This window comes from Saccopteryx leptura, chromosome 3 (genome assembly GCF_036850995.1).
Source record: "Saccopteryx leptura isolate mSacLep1 chromosome 3, mSacLep1_pri_phased_curated, whole genome shotgun sequence".
NCBI lineage: Eukaryota > Metazoa > Chordata > Mammalia > Chiroptera > Emballonuridae > Saccopteryx > Saccopteryx leptura.
In genome coordinates this window covers 33,393,801-33,412,806 of record NC_089505.1, presented here as the reverse complement: position 1 = coordinate 33,412,806, position 19,006 = coordinate 33,393,801, and the positions used below count along the sequence as shown (strand labels likewise).

The 19,006-nt window shown below is 43.4% G+C and overlaps 1 protein-coding gene across 2 annotated transcripts in view; it reads left to right on the top strand.

Annotated features, from left to right (window-relative positions):
* Nucleotides 1-844: 844 nt before the first annotated feature.
* The window catches only part of TMEM200A (transmembrane protein 200A), a 76,220-nt gene continuing 58,058 nt past the window's right edge, over nucleotides 845-19,006 (top strand). The window contains exons 1-2 of one of the 2 annotated variants that reach the window (XM_066373246.1): nucleotides 845-1,017; nucleotides 1,444-1,936. The gene's annotated coding sequence lies outside the window, so the exon portion shown is untranslated. Of the gene's footprint in view, nucleotides 1,078-1,443; nucleotides 1,937-19,006 lie in introns of both variants that reach the window. The other variant, XM_066373245.1, reaches the window with a different exon arrangement.

Sequence of the window (19,006 nt, the reverse complement as noted above, 5' to 3'; positions counted from 1 at the left end):
GTTTTCCACCTCCAGAAACAAACTCCTCTTGGAAATGAATTCAGTACATCACACATTGAAATACACAGTACACTGCACTAGAATGCTATACTTGCCTTCTAGACAGCGATTTTCAATCTTCTTCATCCCATGGCACACATAAACTAGTTACTAAAACTCTGTGGCACACCAAAAATATACATATTTTTTTGCCAATCTGGCAGAGAAAAAAAATAGGTATAGTTTTGATTCATTTATACCAGATGGCTATTGGTGTTGGCTATTGCCATTTTTTAAAAATTTGGCAATCTAAGGGAAAAGAGGTTAGTGCCCCTGCCTAAATAATGAGGTATTATTGCATGTTTTAAATATTGATGCCATACACCGGCTGAAGATCGCTCTTCTAGTCCACCTAAAATACATTCAGGAGACACACGGGCACACCTCGTTCCTAAGCACCGAGAACTGGGAGTTGACGTGTTCTGACATGCTCTGTGCCGTGGCTGGAGTAGGTGGTATTCCAGTTTTACATGAAACTTTATTGGCTGAATTGGCCTGCATATATACAATAATCACTCTGTCTGTGTCCAATTGGAGGTCACTATCATATTGATTTACTCTGTGAATAGCGTAGTCTCCACGAATTTGATGTTTGGGGTCAAGGAGGAACCTGTATCTTTCGTTGACTTTGATGTTTGGAGTTGAACCTCAGCGCCGTTCATGGAAGCACTTCATACCCGCCGCTCGTTCCGGGCCAGACAGGCGGTTTATCCGTCGGGCATTCCAGACCGGTGTAGACAGAGCAGGTGTTAGCAGCCAGTTTGGCTCCGCTCGCGCAGGGCCCGCACAGCCCGCCAGGGGGACCCCGACCCGCCCAGGCGACGTTTGATAAGAAACACGCCGAGGGGCGTGGAGCCGAAGCGCCTGCTCCAGGAAAACCGGAATCAGCCTGGGCTCCGCTCCTGCTTTGGGGACTGGCGGGGCCGGATCCCCGGTTCTGGGACCCTGGGTTCCACGGCCGAAAGGGTGCGCCCTGAGGTGGGTGTGTCCGTTTCCACCCTCTGGCCTTCCAGCCCAAAGAGGAACTCCTGCAAGCGGGTATTTTGTTCCGAAAGATAGATTTTGTCTGTCGTGATCCCGGCTCTAGAAGTGCAACTTTGAGGCTGGGATGCGGGTCTGAAGGTTGGGGGCCCAGGAGGGGGAGGAGCAGATCTCCTCCGCATCCTCCAAGAGGAGGCGGGAGGGGAGAGTGGAAGGGGCAGGGCTGGGGGAGAGCCCACGGGCCGTGGGAGGCGGCGAGATTGGCTCCTACCCGGGCAGCGGTCGTGCGGCGCCGCTCCGGAGAGCCTTCCCGCACCCGCGCCCGCGCCCTAGCCCCGACCCACCTTGTACGCGCTTAGGGCGTGAGGTTTCGTTTGGATCTATCTGGAGCCGAGCAGAAAACTTTTCCCTTCCCGATTCCAGGTTCCTTTTGTCTTTCTTGGCCGCGGCGACGCCTGAGCTGCGAGTCCCTGGCCCCGGCCCAGCGCGCCGCGCCTGGTGACCACCGAGGGCAGGAGCGCTGGGATTCCGTGCGCCCTATGGCGGCGGCCGGCGGCCCCGCGCCTCGTGCGGGGCACAGGCAGCGGCGCGCGCGCCCCCAAGGCGCCGCCTCTGCCCTGCCCGTGCGGGAGTAGGGGTGTCCTCGCCCCCTCCACTGTCCCGCAGCACTTGCCGCCCGCCCCCTCGCCTGACTCATCCGTCCTCGGTGGCCGCGCCGCGTGGCCCGAGCCCCGCCGGGATGGGGAAGGAGACAGCGACTGCCCGCGGCTACCGAGATTCCTGCTGACGCCCCCGACCCCGCCGCCGCCGCCGCCGCCTCCTTCGCTTGTCTCCGGGGACTCCAGACGTCCCAACAGCGCCTGGAGTGAGAGCCGGGAGCGGCAACTGGACCTCCGAGTCCCTGCGCTCAGGACAGGTGAGGAGGGAGGAAAGGGTGCTATGGGGGGAGGGACGCGGGTGGGCAACCGTTGCAGCCCCGAAACGGGGCTCTTTTCACCGCCCGCACCTCCCCTGCTTCAGCCTCCGGAGTTAGGGTAAACACTGTCCTCTGAAGTTTGGGAAATAAACCAAGTCAGCCCTCAGTTCCGGACTCCCCAGTGGAGCGCAAGACTTGCGGTGCTGAGCAGCCTCTGAGATCCCGGAGCCTGGGCGCGCCTGGCTGGGTTTCTCCAAGCTACACCCTCCTTTGTTTCCGTTCCAGAGAGTCAGCATTCTCTGTAAAGATGTTCACAGCGTTCATTTATGGTAGTCCTTGGCAGGAGCAAACTGTGCTTAGGGATTCCTAAAGCAGTATCTGCATGGGGTAGCATCTACATAGGCAAAATGGAGAGGCGAAGCAATTATTCGCCAAATTCAGCAGTATTCTTTCTATGTAGTCGGTCTGCAAGATTTGCTTCATTGATCATTTTTCGGCTGTAATTAATTGTCCAAGCCAGCATTTCATATTGTAGTTGTAAGCTCTCTGTATTTCCTGCCTTTAGATTTAGATTGAGGTGTGTGTGTGTGTGTGTGTGTGTGTGTGTGTGTGTGTGAGAGAGAGAGAGAGAGAGAGAGAGAGAGAGAGAGAGAGAGAAAGAATCTGTGATAAAAACAATTCATTATTCAGTTGAAGGCACTGGTAATGCCAGAAAGTCATATGCTTCACATCTATGTAATCTACTAATTGTAGTCAATCCTGGTACACCTGGGTCTGGTGTATCTAAGAACTAAAGTGTGTTGAACTAGTGTCTCTTACCTTGTTATTTCTTCAGAAGACCTTCAGAAGTCGTAGTAGACAACTGTATATATTGAAAACATTTCAAGAGGCCACAACTGTTCTTAATTGTGAGAATATTAAACTTTTCTGATTTTGCAGTCAAAGCAAGTTCAGTGGTACACTTTCTGTAGTGTTTTGTGCACAATCATTACCAGCTCCGGTAAAAGCTATTCACTTTGATGGTTTGTCACATCTCGCATTATGGTGACACTTATTATATAAAAGGACTTTCAATTGGTCATTTGACTAATGATACTGGAATATATTACCATTTTGTGAAGAGTAGGCTATGTTCTGAAACTTGAACCATACCGTATTTTTCTTGTACTCTTTACCCATACAAAACCGTCTGCTCATAGTCTCATGCTTTTCAAACAGCTTAGGTGAAGAGTAAGGGTCCTTCTAAAAAAATATTTCCACTAAGTGGAAACTAGAGTTAAATGCTTTAGCAATTTAACTTTATGAGATTATTTTTTTTACTCTTTAAAATACATTCTGAGGTGTTAGGAATGATTTCTCTAAGAAATTGTAATAGAGAGCTCATAACTGTGAGATGATTTAGCTATAATTTGCAACCCTGGTTATATATAGTTTTGTATCCTAGGCCGGAGGAAGCCTTCAGTGAGAGGGTTGCTACATGGGAAGTCTTTGTGTACAACTTCCCCGTGGTTGGCACAGGAAGGATTTACCTGTTGCTTCCGTGCCAGGTCCAGGTAAATGCATGTAGTATCCTAAAGAATCCCGTAATCAGAAAGGGTTCTGCAAGAAAGGTCATTGTAAAGGAGGGTAGCTTTACTTGTTATTTTAACTCGGAGAAATTTTTAATGCAGCTTTTGAATGCTCCAAGATTGTAATAGTTGAATGTGTGTAGTTTCAGAATTTTGACAACAGCTCATTGGGCATAACTACTGGTTTACAGGGGAGTGACTCTGAACTGTTTGTTTAAATTCTCTCATTCTCACAGCAACTCTAAGCTTAAAGGAAAAAAAAACTTAAGCTTTAGCTTAGGGAATTAGATAAGAACAAAGATAAAAGCAAATGTCACTTTTATATTTCTTAAGCAAAATAGAAGGTAAAATAAGTCCTCCTGGCAGTGCATATTACTTACCAAATAGAATGTAGAAGTTAAAAGAGGAAGCAATTTAAAAATAAACTTTATTTAATGCTACTCTCCCTAAATAGGAAACAGCATGGGCAGTCTTCATCAAGCAAAAGACATTTGAAGAACTTGTGTAGAGATGAAACAAACAAATCTGAAGTGAGATGGATCTTGTATTTTATTAAACAATAAGTAAATTGCAGTTTTGTCAAGTGTATCCATTTAAGACTTATATCTGTTTTGTCTGCTAAGCCAGTGGTCCCAACCTTTTTTGGGCCACGGACCGGTTTAATGTCAGGAAATATTGTCACGGGCCAGCCTTTAGGTGGGACGGATAAATGTATCACGTGACCGAGACAAGCGTCAAGAGTGAGTCTTAGATGGATGTAACAGAAGGAATCTGGTCATTTTTTAAAAATAAAACATTGTTCAGACTTAAATATAAAGAAAACGGAAATAATGTAAGTTATTTATTCTTTCTCTATGGACCGGTACCAAATGGCCCACGGACCGGTACTGGTCCATGGCCTGGGAGTTGGGGACCACTGCGCTAAGGTGTACTATGCTCTGGACGGCAACGTAACTTCTCTTATGGGCACTTGTAGGCTGGTGGGGAGGGGATTGGAAAATGCGCCACGATCACTGAGGACCTGGGGAGGTCCTTGGGCATCACTGGTTGAGAAAGGCATTGGATGGGAAAATCGGAAAACCAAGTTGTCATCCTGACCAAGCCACTGATTAGCGGGCTCTGAATGCATTGCTTGACCTTTCTGTACCTCTCTGCCATCATTGACAGATCAAAGCCTTTAGACTGTGACCTTCCCATTCTCATTTTAAAGTGCTGCATGATGAGTGTTAGGAGAACGAAGGAGAAGGAGAAATCAGAATGTAGTGCATAGTGTTGGTGCCCTTAGTAGAGTTTGGGTTGAGGGCTGACCTGGGGAAAAGGTAATATCATGATAGTAGGTGGTAAGGACATCTGACCTGGGGCGACGGGCCTGTCATTGATTGCCTTTGTTCACAAACTAATGAAGTAAATACCAACCCATTTGCTTAGTACTTGATGGTTTTCAGTGAATTTGCACAAATAATAGCAATTGACTTTCATAACAACCCTAGAAATAATTAGAGAGAAAAGGTGATGAAACTAAGACAACACTGTAAACAGACTTAAGTTTTACATCACTAACCTCCATGCCTTTCTGCAGGATTTGTAGAGATAAGCTAGATAGAAACCCCACTGAAATGGGAGAGAGAAATAGTGTTGGTGTCAGATTTTCACAAAGGCTCAAATTTCTGAGTAAAAAGTTAGGTTACATTCTAGAAGAGAAGAATCTCGAATTATGACATAGAGGTCTCCTGAAATGTCTTGAGCCGATTGTTGATGTTTAGTCTGGTGACTCCTGTCTGTGCTTCCTCTCAGCTCACCCCCCTCTCCATCCCCAGCAGGAATTCTGGGGATTTGATTACTACAGAGTCATTGATAAGACTTCCAAGAGCTTTCGGCGTAGCTGGTAAGAGGAAATGCTCATAGAAAGGTGTGGATTCTTGGGCCATTGTGCTATGAATTAATGGACTATGTTTCCATAGCAGGTTGTGCTTTGGAAACTTCGTCACCAGAGGTGAAATTACACAGCAGTCATGTGAATTACATAGAAAGTGAGATGTAGATCCTTACCTTCCTTCCTGTAGTGTCCTCATGATCCTCTCAAAGCATTAACTGTAGCAAGGGGGACAAGTCCCCTCAACCCACCCACCTTACGTTCCTATGGGTGTTGATCAGAATTCACCTGGTTATACATGCAAGGAACCTGCATTTAATCAGGTTAAACAGACAGGAAGATTTATTGGCATATGTGACTGAAAAGTCCAAAGGTGGACTTTGCTTCAGTCCTAACTGGATGCCAGAGACATACAGTTTGTCTGGATTCCTGCTCTCCCCGTTTCTCAGCTCCTCCTCTCTCTGAGTGAGCTTCCTTCTGAGACCCTTTTCCACATGCTGAGAAAGATGATTGTCAATAGTTCCAAGCTGGCATCTCTGGGCTTTTGATGCATAAGAAATAGAGTTCTTGACTCTTCTAGGTTCCATTTATACAAATCTCCTGGAAGGGCTTGGATTGGCCCTGCTTCGGGGGTCATTGAATCAGTGTCTGCGTCCAGGAGAGAAGAATATCATGACAATCTTTTTTTTAATAAATAATTTTTATTAAATTTAATGGGGTGACATCAATAAATCAAGGTACATATATTCAAAGAAAACATATCCAGGTTATCTTGTCATTCAGTTCTGTTACATACCCATCACCCAAAGTCAGATTGTCCTCTGTCACCTTCTATCTAGTTTTCTTTGTGCCTCTCCCCCTCCCCCCCTCTCCCTTCTTCCTTCCCCCTGCCTCCCATAACCACCCACACTCTTGTCCATGACTCTTAGTCTCGTTTTTATGTCCCACCAATGTATGGAATCCTGCAGTTCTTGTTTTTTTCTGATTTACTTATTTCACCCCATATAATGTTATCAAGATCCCACCATTTTGCCGTAAGTGATCCGATGTCATCATTTCTTATGGCTGAATAGTATACCATGGTGTATATGTGCCCCATCTTCTTTATCCAGTCTTCTATTTTTTTTTTTACAGTGACTAAAGCCTTTAAGCAAACTCTTGGCCAATACAGCAAGAATCCATAAAAGAGTGGTGTCCTTAACATGTTCACCAAGTCCAAGTTGGCCCCAACACCATGCCAAATCCCTGAAAAATGCAACCCAACCCCAGTTCAGTCTGTTAGGAGCTGTCACAAGGAGCAGGAGTCCAGGAAAAGTCCACATCCAGGAAAAGTCCGCATGGCACTGGAATTGTTGTCACAATTCTATACTTTGCAGCTCATGTCCAAATCCCAATGACCACTGCTTCTAGCTGGTAATGATTCAGGTAGAGTGGAAAAGCCATCTGCAGCATGTGTGGAGATGGAGCTTCTATTCTCCTCTGCCTGGAGAGATGAGACCAGGTTGCTTTTCTCTGGAACTCTGCAACTGTGGCTTGGTAAAGAGAATCTTGGGATACACTAAGCTGGGTGGCAAAGGTAGATTCATAATAGAAGTTGGCAAAAGGGGGAAAGAGAGCTCTAAATTAGGAGTATGTCCCAGCCTGAAATATGAGTGGGGCATTGAGGTAGGAGGAATAAAGAAAACACTATATATTAAACAAAGCAGCAGAAAATAGGACTATTAACACCCACAACAGAGATCTTCAAGGGAAGAATAAAAAACCTGACTATTCAGACAAGACATTTGTGCAAATGAGATCAGTTTACCTGCTTCTTGGAAGAAATACCCTAGGCTTGTCCACAGTGTCGTAGATGGGGCCAACAGCCCTGGGCACCTTCAGCCTTCAGTGGCAAACCCCAGCATTCTGGGCAAGGTTAGGTCATAGGTGGCTGGAGCAGGGCTGGAAGAGACTGAACCCTCCCTTAGAGGAGCGAGGGGGAAGCCTACCTTCCAGTGTCCCTGTTTCCTCACAGCAGAGGCATGTAAGTCTGGCAGGCTTTAGCTCAATGACCTTCCTTTCCACTATTGAAGCAGGACCCAGATGGCATCCTATGAGACCCCTTTGGGGCGTTGGAGCCTTTAAGGGCATATCCTAAAAGCTGGTAGTTCCCCTGATCTCTATTGGGCTTTTTCTGCCTCTTTGTATCTTAAAAGCCATGCTCAGAATATCTTGCTGAGGGGTTTGAGGATCCCCATCCACCTATATAAATCTTTTCCATATATCTGGAGTTATTTGGAAAAAGACAAATATCTTGACTTTAAAGATTGTAAGAAAAACACATAATTCAAAAGGTTTGACAAAATACAGTAAATGCTTTTGCTCCATATGCAGGGGCATTGTCAGTTTAACCAGTTTAGGAAATTCAATAATAGAACAATGCATACAGACAATGAGCTATAACATGCTTAGCAGCCTCTCCTGTTCTGACAGAGGTTACTATAAATCCAGAATATGTATCCACTGTAACGTGGACATAGGACTATTTGCCAAATGAAGGTATATATCATGACAATCTTAGACTGGATCATGTGCCCAACACTGTGTGTGTGTGCTGCTAGTGGTGGGGTAGAGTGGAGGAGGCTGTTAGGGACACCATGATGGACAGTTCTGTCTCATCACATAGAGGTGTGGTTCTCCCAAGCTAACAATGCTGCCAATCAAAACAACTGTCTGCTGTTAAGGAAAATTGGCCCTTCTGTTTTTGGGAAAGTCCCCTGCACTATGATGTCAAATTTGTACTTGGAGACAACTCAGATGCTATACAAACTGCAGAAGTGTACCCTCCTCCCAGCCAAGGCAAAGCTTGGTGATGAAATAATGCCTATCATGTCTAGACTTTGCTAAGAGGACTGTGGATCAGAATTCCTGCTGAATGAGGAGCAACCCACCATTTATATCTGTGTACTTTTAGCAAATATCCCTGTGCCTTATTTCCAGCCTAAGGATTTCATTTCGAGAAGCCCTGGTCATCTAGAGATCATGAAATTAGAGACCCCTGCTTTGGGCATTAGAGATTATCGAAAATTTGAACAGGGAAGTGACGAAGACAGAAATAATTGTTTATCCAAGTTCATGGGGTTTTGGGGAGATGGCAGAGGGGAGGCAGCAGGCTCAGGTTAGGGTTATAACTTAGAAGGCATAGGCAGTAGGTCCCGAATTATATAGAATACTGCCATATGTGGACAACATTATGGAAGCCTGGTGCGGTTGCATGTCAGGATGAAGGAGGATCTGTGTTGACAGAAGCATTTGTGGGATGAAACAGATCGGGAGTGACAAGACCAAGTAGATAGGCTGGGCCAGTAGGTGAAATGGCTGCGTGCTGTGGGTAGGTTCATGGCACCGGAGTGTGTATAAAGGAGGCCTGTGGCCACCAGGAGTCCTAAGGACAAAAACCTTTATATGTGCAACATTGACATTTATTGAAGACCTACCTAATACGCCAAGCTCCACATTACATGTTTTAAGTTACATGTGTAACGTTACACGTTACATTGTATTAAATCTCCTAATAGTCCTCTAAGGTGAGAAAACGGAAAATTAGGAAGGGAAGTAGTTTGCTTAAGGTTATGTGGTCATGAAATGGTAGAGTTGGGATTCCAACCCTGGCAGTCTGAAACAAAAGCCTGTGCTCTGAGACACCGTGCAGCACTCCCTCTCCAGCTCAAGATCAGACTCCAGGATCGCAGGCCAAATGAGGGACAGGTGCAGTGCTGTGCCGTCTAGTAGGCAACGAGAATGCCCGAAGTTCAGGGCAGCCAGAGAGGATGGAATAGAGGCTGTCAGCGTGAAGGTGCAGAGCACCTGCTCGGAGGCAAACTGGACAGGAATGCCGGCTAAGAGCAGACGTCTGGTTTGGGGTTTGGGATGTAGCAAGGAGAGTGGATAGAAGTGGAACGGGAACAGGTGGGCAGTTCAATAGAACAACCAGTGCTTGGCTGTTGATCTGAGAACAGGAACTCTACCATTTGCTCTGGCTTCCAATATTCTTTCTGGTGTAAGTCACTAAGAATATGCAATAGGCGACTACCTCCTCAGGAGGGAAACTGGGTCCTGTTAGTTCCCAGGCACTATTAAGGAAGAGAGCTAACATTCGTAGAGTGTCTGCCATGCTCCAGATGCGTAATCTCACCAATCTTTATTAGAGTCCTGGGAGGGTAAATATTAGAGCTTATTTTTGCCAGGAAATGAGGGCTTAGAGAGGTTAAGTTACTTGCCTGAGCTTCTGAAGCTGGAACAGAAGACGGGAGCAGTCACGGAAACCCAGATTTATCTGAATCTAGACCTCATCCTGGGTCTTCAGGGACTCATCCTGGACCTGGCAGGGCAAGGCCAGTTTCAAATCTGGGCCACAGAAATGGGAAAGTCAGCAGGAGCATATATCTATGAAGGGAGACCGAGAGTTAACTTTTAGACATCTGGATACGAGGTGAGAGCAGGTCATCTGAAGACAGTTGTCCGGCAGGATTATATCCAGTGTTGGCAGGAAACCTAATAATCTGGTAGGTTTTTTTCCCCCTCAGTACAGGATCTCTATCATTATGCAGGACACATACGTCAGCAAGTCAGATGTTTGGAAGGCTTAACTTTAGTCAGTGATTTTAGTTCAAGAGCAGGGACCTCTGCCAGTTGCCATGGCCTGGATTTACCTTTGTGTGAATGGTACTTTGCTCTGAAATATGATCAATAAGAAACAGATATGGAGAGAGAAAGAAAGAGAGACAGAGAGATGGGGGTGGAGGTCGGTGGGAGGGCTAAAGCACTAACACATATTCAGTGTAATAGGTATATGGAACCCATTCCAGCTGTAAAGGTCTGTTCTTGAAGCTGCCCTACATAGGACTATTTGCTAATGGAACATCATATCTCTCCCTAACAAATGCAAGGTCAAATTTGTATCTGCTTAGATGTATGACTGGATGTAGGTCTTCATCATGTGCAATGGATTGTGTTTTTATATGATAAGAGGAAGGGGAATGAGGAGATATGTGAAAAAATATATTTGAGACACATTTGTGAGAACTCATAGCTTATCTGGGGAGGTGAACAGCCATGCATAAAACTTTTAAAACAACACAATGGAATAATATGATTTTTAGAGTTGGGAGGATCTTTTAGAGAGTAATCAAGATTATAATGCTACCTAGTATAATGAAACACAAACTTAATAATAGCAGCGGAATGTAAGTGTTATGGAATCTAAATGAAATGGAGGCATCTTAAACCTGGAAGGCCAACAGGGAAGGCTTGCAGGAGGAGGTATGTTCTATTGAATATGTATGGGCAGAGACATGTAAGGAGGGCATTCCAGGTAGAACTAAGAACTTATCAGTGCCCTCCAGCCAGAAACCAGCAGGAAATTACATGTAGTCAAGCAGGGTGTGCTAACCATTGTGGTGAGTGCCGCAATGGGCACCCATTCCATAGGGAAAAGAAGGGCATCTCAGTAAGAGGGTGTTAGGAATTAGTTATTATGGGATTTGGGTTCGTACTCAGTGCTTTGGGAGAGAGTTTAAAGAAACAGGGCTTTGCTATGGATTGGAGCAGGGATAATCCTATGATTTTTGTGTCTTTATAAATCTTACCTAGAAGAAAGCAAGACTAGAGAATCTAACACGATAATTGGCAACGAAGCAGCAGGCTCTCAGCCAGATTATGGGACATTGGACCATGTTCATGTCTTTGTTTGTGTTCAGATATGACTACATAGTGGTCTTGTTTCTGTTCTGATCCACCATGGTCACGAACTGTCCCTGTCTGATGCTGATGTTCTGGGGTGTCATTTCCATCTGCCAGGAGCACACCAGGACGTAGCTGTGAGCGACAGGCCAGCTCTGTGGTGTCAGGGCTGCCCTGCTCTGTTCTAAACTGGAAACGATTCTCCAGAGCATATTTTATCCCATGCACCAACCAAGACTTCCATTCCAATAGGGTCCTCCTAATGAATGTTTCTCTTGGGGTTCAGTGAGGTGATTTTCCCCCTTATACTTTAATAATTTATTTAACAACATTTATTAAATGGCCACTGATTACCAGGTAACTGTGTTAGATTCTGGGGATGTCGGGATGACGGCGATCTCAAGAATCTCATTATCTAAATGGAGGAGCCTGATGTAAACCAGTGATCACAATACATTGAAATAAAGGTGGTAGAGATATGAGAATAGGCAAAGAATGTTCAAGTCCCTTGGGATAAAGTCATGTTGAGCAGGAGCAGGCTCTTCTGGAAATAGTGAGCTAATCACGGCAGTGCTGATAAGGTTGGCAGCTGCTAAGGAATAGTTTCCTTTTTGAGAATCAGAATCTTTGGGCTGAAATGCAGGGTGAATCCAAAAAAATCTCAATACTAATTTTTGCATAGGAGAGACACAACTTTGCACTCATTTTAGTGAACCACATATCAGATCAATTTAGTCGACATACATGCGCAAGTATTTGTAATGCAGTAGAGTTAGCATTTCTGAAGAGATGTTATTACTCCTAATCATGAAAAAAATACATACTCCCAATAAACACTTTGTAAACTATATTAAGTGTAAAAAATCAGGGCCTATAGGAATATTTGCCTATAATCACATGAACCAAAGGCACCCATAACATTTTGACATTTTCTTCCTCCTTATTTTTAATGAATTTCTCCTGAGTAATAACATATTAAAACCTGCTCTGTTTGCTTAACTTTATGTCCTAAATATTTTCCAACTTCCAGGCAAGCTTTATTAATGTCTGTATAATGTTTTATTGCATGAGTACACCATAATTTATTAGCCATTTCTTTAAAATCAGACCTATAATACCAGACATTTCCAAATATCTGGTATTATAAATGGCACTTAGATGAAATCTTTGTTCAAATTTCAGATTACTTTTTTAAGAAAGATCCATGGAAAAGTAATTCTTGAGTCAAAGATAATGAATGTCTTAAGACACTTGATGCTTTAATGCAAAACTGGTTTCCAGAGTGGGTGAATTTGTGATTGACAGTGCACAGACATGCCCATTCACTATGCACTAAGGGTTTACTTATATATTTTTTAAAAAACCACCATTTCAAAACAAGAAACAGTTTATGTTCACTGCCGATTTTGTTTCTTTGTTACCAAAAACTCTTTCAGAATATGGACTGCTAAAATCTTGGGATGAACCACTCCAGTTTTAAAAGTGTATTTCCAAGTGCTCCTGACAAGCAGATAGGGATCCGTGACAGAGAGAAGAGTAGAATGAGTGGTAAAGCCAGTAATATGCACATCCTGTGAGGGCACTTTTCAGATCATCGTGCCGAGAACCTGTGGGAGGCTGGTAGTGAACTTTCACATTTGAATTAAATATTGCTGATCATGAAGAAGAAATGATGTGCGGCATACACCGCCCTTTGTGGAGCGGAAGCTCTGCTCAGCCCACCTCTTTGGCTTGGTGGGGAGGTCCTCGGAGTCGCGGTTAACTGCTGTGCTCCTGGTCCCTAGGTACCTGAAGGGCCTGTAACCTATTTCCGGGTGTATCCGCAGCAGGTCAGCCAGGACCAGGGGGCGCCGGTAGGAAGATTGTAAGGCAAGACGTGCTCTAATGGAGAATGTAAAACCCTAGAGCAGGGGTCCCTAAACTTTTTTCACAGGGGGCCAGTTCACTGTCCCTCAGACCGTTGGAGGGCCAGACTATAAAAAAACTATGAACAAATCCCTATGCACACTGCACATATCTTATTTTAAAGTAAAAAAACAAAATGGGAACAAATACAATATTTAAAATAAAGAACAAGTAAATTTAAATCAACAAACTGACCAGTATTTCAATGGGAACTATGCTCCTCTCACTGACCACCAATGAAAGAGGTGCCCCTTCCGGAAGTGCGGCAGGGGCCGGATAAATGGCCTCAGGGGGCCGCATGCGGCCCGTGGGCCGTAGTTTGGGGACCCCTGCCCTTGAAATCACCCCACCCTGAGGACCTCTCTCCGGTTAATCCCTGACTCCCCTACACACACCAACAAACTTGAACTTCGAACCTTCTGACTGTACTCCCCTTTCCAAAGAAAAGCTACCACATCATAGTTTCTAGATTTCATACTGGTGAACTTTGCTTCATTCTGCAAGAAGAAGGAACTTGGAGCTCATTTAAACCTTGGGAGGTTTTTTGTTGTTGTTTTCTCAAAACATTGCTTGAGATGACAAGGGAACTATTAAACTTTCTTTAGCAGTCAATCTGAGGTGGATTTTGAGTGCCAGTTTCAATTTTTCCACAACTGCTCTTTTTCTACAAAAATAATCCACAAAATAAAAATAATGTTGGCTTCCTTTTAAATGTTGAAGGAGAATATTATATCATTATAACTCCATTTTCTTTTATGGGTCTCAGCCAATAATTCTGAACAAATTTGTTTTCATTCATTTGTTCACCAAATCATTATTCAGTGAGAGTCTTTTCAGTAGTTGCTATTAAATTATACTAATTAGCTGTTTTGTCAAATGTGAGGCACACTGTACACAATGATAATATAGAAAACCGTGTAGGAAAGTATAGGCCTATACATGTATTATTTGCTTTCTGATTAGACATGTAAAAGTTCTCATAACCTGCATAAAATAGAGAACTCAAGCATTATAGGAAGTTTACTAATTAATAATTGATTTAATAAATCTTGTGCAGCTGGAAATACAGTAGGGAACAAACCGAATGAGGTAGTATATTCTAGCATATATTCTCGTTGGGGAAGAGGAGAGATAAATGAGCCGGTTAGTTTCAGATGGGGGGAAGAGCTAGGAGGAAAGTAAAGGAGTCGGATGTAATGGAGTTGCCGGGGCCTCTGTAGTCAGATGCTCGGGAAGCCTTCTCCATGTTTGAGGCGTTTGAGCTGAGACCTTTAAAATAGTAAGGAGCCAGTCTTGCATATTTGGGTGGGAGAGGGAAGTCAGCTTTATTCTCAGTACAGTGGAAAGCTATTAGGAGTTCTTTTTTTTTTTTTTTTGGAGCATGATGGTTGAGGTCATTTATTTAAAATAGGAATTGAGGTTAAGAAGGCAGAGTAGTGCACTCCTCACTGCTAAGATAGTGTTGGGGTTGGGAGCAAATGCAATATTTGCATGAGAAACTCCCTGTGTCGTTACGCTCACGATGTGGCGTACATCACTATGTGGCTGAAGACATTCCATATAGAGTATATCTACCTTCAAAGGGTTTTTAATATACATATAAATATTAATGCAAGTATTGTCCTCTCGGGAGAATGTAGACAGCTTAGTCTACATTTGCAGTTCACTGCAAAGTTTTTTGTTATGTGAAGCTTATTTTTTTTAACTTGCATATCACGTGTATTCAGTAAATGTTTGCTGAATTAATTGTATTGGAATTTCTATAATGTCAGGAAAAAGTCACTCTAGTATATAAAATCACATTTAGGATGCAATGTTTTTATTAAAAAACTTTTTATTTGAAAACATTTAGATAAAACATTAAATGTACTCTGAATATTAATAATATTTTTAAATTATACTCAAAATGTTAAACATTGAAATATTGAAAATGTAATATACAGCTTTAATTACATTTACATATTTTTTCACCCCTTACCTCCTTGTATATTCTATTCTATTTATAGTATATTCTATTTCACCCCCACCTCTATTTTCCAGTATAGATAGAACTGGAAAATCCACCTGTTAGAAAAAGGTTTTATTACCTTCGGTTAGTTTTCTCACACCCTATTTTCATGCATGTGGAAGTTCCTTTCTTATTTTGTGAGTCTCCCAATCCTTGCACTAACCTCTAATCAGAGCTCTTCTGCCAACACACGCATGGTTAGCGTGAGGCTGTGAGTTTTGAAATAAGATGATATATAGGTCCCCTGAGTCTGTGTTTGGGGAAAGGAAATGGTAGTTGGTAAAATTGTGGATCAATTCACAGGGGCCTTACACTCAGAATTTGGTTAAGTAGTTTTTAGGAGACGATACAGAAGGAAGACAAAGATGAAAAAGGCAGCACACGCCATCTATCTCCAGGTAACAAGGCCACCTGCATCCTGATTCTTGTTTCTACAGACACTACCCTAAGAATTCTCTGTTTTCCTGCCCCAACTGCTAGAGGCTCAGTGCTCATTTGGCAGGAGACCCGCTGACTAGCAGGCCCTGGGAGACCCAACTCCACCTGGCACACCATATACCCAACCCTCCTTTCTCCAGCCTCCTGAAAGGGATGGGAGATGGAGACGCTGCATCTTGACTCTCCTGCCTGTGGTCCAGGGACCTGAGCTCTTCTTCCCAGCCTGCATCAGCACCACTCTCCCTGGCCTTCACGTACTCCTACAGCTTCAGGTTGGAAGACTCTCAGGCCTGCTTTCTTCTTGATTTCTTGTAGAGCAGGGGTCAGGAAACTTTTTGGCTGAGAGAGCCATGAACGCCAAATATTTTAAAATGTAATTCCTTGAGAAAAAAAAAATGATTCCATGAGAGCCATACAATGACCTGTCTACGTTAGGCATTATCCAATAAAAATTTGGTGTTGTCCTGAAGGACAGCTGTGATTGGCTCCAGCCACCCACAACCATGAACATGAACGGCAGGAAATGAATGGATTGTAATACATGAGAATGTATTATATTTTTAACGTTATTATTTTTTTATTAAAGATTTGTCTGCAAGCCAGATGCAGCCATCAAAAGAGCCACATCTGGCTCGCGAGCCATAGGTTCCTGACCCCTCTTGTAGAGCATCACTCATTCATTCCTTTATTCATTCAGTAAATATTTTCTGAGAACCTACCTCGTACTATTTTTGGCACTGGATATGTAACAGGAAACAAAACAGAATTCCTCTCCTTATGATCTTTGTGTTTCAGTTGGAGGAGATGGACAATACACATATAATTTGTTGTGATAAATAATAATAAAAAAATGAAGCAGGACTCTGGGACAGAGAGCAAATGGGATGGGGACTAGTGAGGAATAGTCAAAGAAGACCCTCTGATAAGGGCTGACATTGAGCAGAGTTCGAATGAGGGGAGGGAAGGACTCATTGGACTGCCTGGGGAGGGGAGTACCAGGCAGTAGGAACAGGATGTGCAGAGGCCTAGACAAAGCTGCAGGTGCAGGAGCTTATAGAGAGCTCTGGGGCCGCAGGGAAATTTGAACTTTATTCGGAGTACCATGGGAAGCATCTGGTGGCTTCTAACCTACAGTGAAAGCTTAGTTGGGCCCCATCCTCAAGGTCATTACTAGTCACAGAAGGAAATATGCAGTGAGCAGAGTCCCTGCATTAACCAACTGTAGGCCCTGCCTGATGGGCCTGAACTCTTAATTCAATGTTCTCGGAAGCCATGTGGTCAAACAAAAGTGACATTGATAAATACTTTGAAGCAAGTATAGCCCAGAGAATTCCAAAGCCAACGGGAAGTAGTTTACTTTGGGCACACACAAAATTTTGTTGTGAGTTTGAAAAGTGTGCGTTCTTGGATTCAGAGTATGAAAGCCGAGAGGAGACTTTTGCACAAAACAGTGAGAAGTATGAGGCCTGGAGAGGCAGTTCACTTTTTCTCAAGTCCATTTACTGAGTACTAGGTGCAGATGCAGGATTAAAATTAGGCTTTTCACCTCCTCATCCTAGCCCTTGCGTAATGGAGGTGACGCACATCTATTAAGGAAAAGGAAAGCTATGAAATTTGGACTGAAATTAGGCACCTAATAAGAACCAGGGTTGCCAGGGTCAGTGACTCGGAGCATTTCCAGAAAACCTCCTTACATATCAGCATTCTTTTGGTCAACAGATACTCATGGAGCATCTATGATGATTAAGCACTGACTGTGTGATGCTGGGGAAGAGCTATGAATGGGGTGGAGAGGGAGCTTAGACTTTGGTAATGGGGGCAAAACAATGATATCATAAGTAATAAGCGTAATTAGTTCCACTGAGACTTACAGGTTGCTAAGAAGGAGGGTTGTGAGTCAGAAGGTTAGTGATGACTTTCCCGGGAAATGTCTTGTAAGATGAGACCAGAAACCAGAGGAGCTTGTCTGCAGAAGATGTGTGCCAGAGAGGAAAATCCATGCAGGAAGGTTGAAGAGTTTGTTTTTTTTTTGAGGGACAGAGAGGAAGCCCTGTTATTGGATCTCAGTGAGCAGGGAGGGAGATTAGAAGGAAAGGTGATAAGCTGGGCAGGGCTCACCGTGTGGTGATGTAAAGGAAATGATAAGGGCTTGAAACTTGACCCAAAGAGCAGGCTTTGCAAAAATCAGGAATGACGTGAACTTATCTACATTTACACACCACTCTGGCAATTTTGTGGTGTAAGAGTTGGAGGTGGCGAGAATGCATGAAGGAAGAGAAAACAGAGCTTTAACTTGGAGGCAACAATGATAATGGAGAGAAGGACAAGGCAAAGAGGTTTTTAAGACAACATCAGCAGGCAAAGGTCACTGACAGCATACGGGAAACTGTGGTCCAGGACATGCCAACCAAGATTTTAGCATGAGCAAGTAGATGGATGCTGCGGCAGCATTTGCATAGGCGAGGAAGGCTCTACCTAAGTTCAGATCGTAAAGTCCAGTTTTGCGTATGTTACATTTGGGGTGCCTGTGAGACATCCCAGGGGAAAGAGCAAGTAGACATTTGGATGGATGGATTGGGAGCTCAGATGAGAAATTTGAAATGGAGACATAAATTTGAGAGTCATTAGCATGTAGTTGGTAATAAAGCTGGGGAGAGAGTGGAGACTAAGCAAGATGGTGACTTAGGAGCATACTTGGGAGATGTCCGCATTTATCAGTGGATAGAAAAGCCTATGGAGATGTAGCAGCCCCACAGGGGAGAGAAGAGCCAGTGGTGTGATGTCATTCATGAAAGTTGTACATGGCATTAGCAGTAAAGCTTTGCACATGCTCCTTGATGGGCCCTCATCAATTGAAGATTTGGGTTCAGTTTCTTTCTTTAATTTAACAAAACAGTGAAACCCTGATATAGTGTAGCCTTCAAACTTCTGGGTGAAATGAAATTAGAAACTACTGAAAAATTTGTTTTAAATTTTGTATCACAGTTGCTAGTGATGCATTAGAGCAGAATAGAAGCACGAGTCACTTTCACTATAAAATAATGAAAGAATAGCACATCTGCAGGTCAATTTCATCATGCTGATTACTAACCTATTTTTTATTACTATCAACTTTATTGCTGCCTTCCAGTTTAGTAGGTCTTTTATATTTTACAGCATTTAAATATTTTTTTTAATGGGACATAATTGACATATAACACTGTATTAGTTTAGGTGTACAACATAATGATTTGCTATACCATGTATATATTGCAAAATGATTACCACAGTAAGTCTAATTAACATCCATCACCATACTGAGTTAATATATTTTTTTTTTGTAATGAGAACTCTTAAGCTCTACTTTCTTATCAACTTTTAAATATACAATACAGTATTCTTAACTGCAGTCACCGTGCTGTACATTACATCTCCAGGACTTATTTGTCTCATAAACTTATTTTAAAGCATTACTAGGTCATATATCATCTCTGCGACAGACGTTTCTAAAACCTCAAATAGAGGATTAAGCTATTTCCTTTTTCCAGGACACTGCAAGGAGAGTGTATAATTTAAAA